This window comes from Bos mutus, chromosome 15 (assembly GCF_027580195.1).
Source record: "Bos mutus isolate GX-2022 chromosome 15, NWIPB_WYAK_1.1, whole genome shotgun sequence".
In the NCBI taxonomy this organism is placed as follows: Eukaryota; Metazoa; Chordata; class Mammalia; order Artiodactyla; family Bovidae; genus Bos; species Bos mutus.
Genome location: NC_091631.1, coordinates 66053526 through 66059525, shown reverse-complemented (window position 1 = coordinate 66059525; position 6000 = coordinate 66053526).

Below are 6000 nucleotides of genomic sequence, written 5' to 3'. Positions count from 1 at the left end.
AGCATCAATTCTTCGGCACTCAGCCTTCTTCACAGTCCAACTCTCACATCCATACATGACCACAGGAAAAACCATAGCCTTGACTAGACGGACCTTTGTTGGCAAAGATATGTCTCTGCTTTTGAATATGCTATCTAGGTTGGTCATAACTTTCCTTCCAAGGAGTAAGCGTCTTTTAATTTCATGGCTGCAGTCACCATCTGCAGTGGTTTTGGAGCCCAAAAAAATAAAGTCTGACACTGTTTCCACTGTTTCCCCATCTATTTCCCATGAAGTGATGGGACTAGATGCCATGATCTTCGTTTTCTGAATGTTGAGCTTTAAGCCAACTTTTTCACTCTCAAGAGGCTTTTTAGTTCTTCTTCACTTTCTGCCATAAGGGTAGTGTCATCTGCATATCTGAGGTTATTGATATTTCTCCTGGCAATCTTGATTCCAGCTTGTGTTTCTTCCAGTCCAGCGTTTCTCATGATGTACTCTGCATTTAAGTTAAATAAGCAGGGTGACAATATACAGCCTTGACGTACTCCTTTTCCTATTTGGAACCAGTCTGTTGTTCCATGTCCAGTTCTAACTGTTGCTTCCTGACCTGCATACAGATTTCTCAAGAGGCAGGTCAAGTGGTCCTGTATTCCCATCTCTTGAAGAATTTTCCACAGTTGATTGTGATTCATAAAGTCAAAGGCTTTGGCATAGTTAATAAAGCAGAAATAGATGCTTTTCTAGAACTCTCTTGCTTTTTCCATGATCCAGCGGATGTTGGCAATCTGATCTCTGGTTCCTCTGCCTTTTCTAAAACCAGCTTGAACATCAGGAAGTTCACAGTTCGTGTATTATTGAAGCCTTGCTTGGAAAATTTTGAGCATTACTTTACTAGCGTGTGAGATGAGTGCAATTTTGCTGTAGTTTGAGCATTCTTTGGCATTGCCTTTTTTTGGGATTGGAATGAAAACTGACCTTTTCCAGTCCTGTGGCCACTGCTGAGTTTTCCAAATTTGCTGGCATATTGAGTGCAGCACTTTCACAGCACCATCTTTCAGGATTTGAAATAGCTCAACTGGAATTCCATCACTTCCACTAGCTTTGTTCATAGTGATGCTTTCTAGGGCCCACTTGACTTCACATTCCAGGATGTCTGGCTCTAGATGAGTGATCACACCATCGTGATTATCTGGGTCATGAAGATCTTTTTTGTACAGTTCTTCTGTGTATTCTTGCCATCTCTTCTTAATATCTTCTGCTTCTGTTAGGTCCATACCATTTCTTTCCTTTATCGAGCCCATCTTTGCATGAAATGTTCCCTTGGTATCTCTAATTTTCTTGAAGATATCTAGTCTTTCCCATTCTGTTGTTTTCCTCTATTTCTTTGCATTGATCGCTGAGGAAGGCTTTCTTATCTCTTCTTGTTATTCTTTGGAACTCTGCATTCAGATGCTTATATATTTCCTTTTCTCCTTTGCTTTTTGCTTCTCTTCTTTTCACAGCTATTTGTAAGGCCTCCCCAGACAGCCATTTTGCTTTTTTGCATTTCTTTTTCTTGGGTATGGTCTTGATCCCTGTCTCCTGTACAACGTCACGAACCTCAGTCCATAGTTCATCTAGTAGCAGATTAATCCTTTTATTGAGCCATAAACTAATTCCCTGCTGTTAGCAGATCAACAGGGAAATAAAATAATTTGTTGAGTGTTACCATGGGCTAAGAGCAATACATAACTGTCTCTGCTGAATTCCAAGTACCTAGAGCAGTGTCTGGCATATGTAAGCTCTCTGTAAATATTCATTAAGCATTATATTGTTAATGTACACTGCATTAATTATTAGTTGATATTAAACTATCCATAGCCTTCTTTTTATACTAACTCCCACAAACCACATTCTTCTCTTACACATATGGTGTTGAGCAGATTTGGACAAAAGAACACCAGTTGTCTTTGATAAATTTTAATTCATTAGATGATATAATTTATCATAGTCAATCATGTATGGATTTTTTTTTAGTGCTACTCAGTTTTAACTATTAGAAAAGGGTATCCTAATCTAGTGAATAGAAATGTTCCATGTGTCTGTTTTAATTTTGAAGCTTTTTGTGTATTACCCATTTTAAAAATGTTATGTAACTTTGTATATTGTCATGAACTGACAAGAAATATATTGAATCCCTGAAAGCAAATCTCCTCTTTAGAATATATGCAGGCCTCTTTGTTAATCCAAATCAGTTTTAAGCTATTATTAGACTAAATTCATATATTCCAACTATTTAAGCCAGAAAGGTGACAACAGTCTGATTAGAAGGCAACTCTGTTAGCTCTAGGATATATGATTCATATTAAAACAACTATCATATAACTGTAAAAACAAGACACGTTAAAGACCAGGCATCTGTGTAATTCAATAAAACATTCACTACTTTAAGATAGATTTCATGAAAACTCATTTAAGACAAAGCTCCCATCTTAGATATTTTAATACTTTTTGAATATAACCATTATAGAATACTTTAAGCTTTCTGCTTTTATTTGTATTTGGATCTTTCCTTTTTTTAAGCCAGCATTTAATCTCTAGGTAATATAGAATGGGTATTTTGTATAAATATCAGGAATATATGTTAAACAGTATATTATTTGTATCAAGTGTTTACAGAAACCAAATATTTAGTTAGTCGCTCAGTCGGGTCCAACTCTTTGCAACCCCGTGGACTGTAACCTGCCAGGCTCCTCTGTCCGTGGGATTCTCCATGCAAGAATACTGGCTGCTGCTAAGTCTCGTCAGTCGTGTCCGACTCTGTGGACCGCACAGACGGCAGCCCACCTTCCCTGGGATTCTCCAGGCAAGAACACTGACATGGGCTGCCATTTCCTTCTCCAGTGCATTAAAGTGAAAAGTGAAAGTGAAGTCGCTCAGTCGTGTCCGACTCTTAGAGACCCCATGGACTATATAGCCCACAAGGCTCCTCCGTCCATGGGATTTCCCAGGCAAGAGTACTGAAGTGGGTTGCTATTCCCTTCTCCAGGGGATCTTCCCTACCCAGGGATCAAACCTGAGTTTCCTGCATTGCGGGTGGATTCTTTACTGTCTGAGTCAACAGTGAAGCCCTACGTATTATGCTGCTGCTGCTGCTGCTAAGTCGCTTCAGTCGTGTCCAATTCTGTGCGACCCCATAGACGGCAGCCCCCCAGGCTCCCCCATCCCTGGGATTCTCCAGACAAGAACACTGGAGTGGGTTGCCATTTCCTTCTCCAATGCATGAAAGTGGAAAGTGAAAGTGAAGTTGCTCAGTCGTGTCCGACTCTTTGCGACCCCAGAGACTGCAGCCTACCAGGCTCCTTCGTCCATAGGATTTTCCAGGCAAGAGTACTGGAGTGGGGTGCCATTGCCTTCTCCGCTACATATTATAAGCACTTCTAAATGATAACCTCAAAATAATTCTGGTTTTAAGAACCAATTGGGATGACCCAGAGGGATGGTATGGGGAGGGAGGTGGGAGGGAGGTTCAGGATGGGGAACACGTGTACACCCGTGGCAGATTCATGTCAATGTATGGCAAAACCAATACAATATTGTAAAATAATTAGCCTTCAATTAAAATAAATAAATTTATATTTTTAAAAAAAACCAATTTGTATGCTAAAAATTATCAAAATCTTCCTCATCTCATTGATCACTAAAGTACGAGTCATTTTTCTAACATGCAAAATGTATGATTAAATCTAAAGCTCATGATCACACAAACCTGCAAGAAGAAACTGGGGGGAAAAAAAAAAGAAACTGGGGAATGATTATTTAAATTTTTGGTTATGGAGTAGCTAAATATTTGGGATGAATGAACAAATGATGAATAAATGACAAAATTTCATAGAAACATTAAAGGAACTTACAGAGTACTTGAATTAAAAGAGGGTGAATGTTTATCTAAGGGACATATTTTTTCTCATATGAAACATTTTTTCCCTTTAAGATTAGAAAAAAAGGAGATTCTACTTATTAGGGTAAAAATATAGCTAAAAAATTAATTCATGGATAATTTATTTTCTACATCACATTCAATTGTTTCATTTGTTAAAGTATCTATAATAAACAGAATAAAAATAAGCTAGCTGTAAATACTCAAGTGAAAATAGAAAATTAAGTTTAATTAAATGGTTAAATACAGCTCTTTGTTTTCAGTTGCCAAGGAGCTCTCATACTTTTCTACAACAACAAAAAAATGTGTCTTTACATGCCTCATACCAAAAAAAAAAAAAAAGGCCTTATCAAATAAGTTTTTTATAAAGAATGAAATATGTACATTTTCATATAATATAATGTGTATAATATGTACCCCCATATAATATGTACTGACAATTCCCTATTACTTGTGTCAATAATAGTACCAGACAAATCCATTTAGAGTCTTTATCATTATTCTGTGAGGATGTGGAGATCAAACAGTAGAAGGAAGAGAACTGAGGCTCAGGCTATAGACAACAATCAGCTGTTATGAAGGCATACGCTTTGTTAGATGGAGAGACAAAATGCATTATGTATAAAAAGGGGGAATGGAAGAGATACTTGGCTGCTTGATACCATTTATTCCCTTAATATCAGAGTGGCATCGAATACCAACCATCTCTCTCATATTTTGTCAAAAATATGATTAGTGAAAAAGTAGGCTCCCTGCTATTTGGTTTCTTTTCGACAGAAACTAAAACCACAAACTGTTCTCAGTCAACCTGAAATTATCCCAGTATGATCATATTTCTAAAATGTATTAAAAATAAATCTGCCATCACTGTGATGATTCATTTAATAAACATATTTTTATTTTTCTTATTCAAAAAGATAAATTATATAAATGCCTGTCACTAATCTGATATTCCTTTACTTATACATCACTCCTTTTCAGCTTGATCTGTTCCTTTAAACTTGATGGACTTTTTTTTTTTATATAAAATATTAGATTTGTATACTTGTAAGTTATTTGCAGCCAAATTTGATCTTTTTGTTTGATACCTTTAGCATTTACTGAAATGCCACTCTCCCCTTATGGAGATGTCTTCAAATTGAGAATGTTCAAATACTGTATAATTATGAAAAAATAAGTGTCCTGACTTCTGTCTCATGTGAAGTGGAGATTAACCCTTTTATTCACACTAAAATAAGAGAGAGAAGCTTAGAGCATTGAAAACAGAGCGCCAGAGCCTGATTGTATATATTGGCTCAACACATGGCAAATATCAACACCTAAAGTTGCCAAGCTTGACCTTTAATTCTTCCCTTCAACCACAAACCCCTATACTTTCAATTATCTCAAACTCCCACTCTTCATCTTTCATGCCCTCTAGAAGTACAGGAACCAAGAAATTCCAGATGTACAAGCTAGATTTAGATAAGGTAGAGGAACCTGAGATCAACTTGTCAATATCCACTGGATCACTGAAAAAGCATTAAGTGAAAATGTTAGTTGCTCAGTCACATCTGACTCTTTGCAACCCCACAGGCTGTAGCCCGCCAGGCTCCTCTGGCCATTGAATTCTCCAGGCAAGAATACTGAAGTGGGTTGCCATTTCCTTCTCACGGGGATCTTCCTGATCCAGGGATAGAACCCAGGTCTCCTGCACTGTGGGAGGATTCTTGACCATCTGAGCCACCAGGGAAGCCAGAAAAAGCAGAATTCCAAAAGAACATCTACTTCTGCTTCATTGACTACACTAAAGCCTTTGACTATGTGGACCACAACAAATTGTAGAAAATTCTTAAAGAGATGGGAATACCAGAGCACCTTACCTGCCTCCTGAGAACTTGTATGCAAGTTAAGAAGCAACAGCTAGAACCAGACATGAAACCACAGACTGGTTCAAAATTGGGAAACGAATACATTGAAACTGTATACCGTCACCCTGCCTACTTAACTGGACTCAAGATTGCTGGGTGATCACAGGAAACTAACCAAAGTGATCACATAGATCACAGCCTTGTCTAACTCAACGGAACGATGAGCCACACTGTGTAGGACCACCCAAG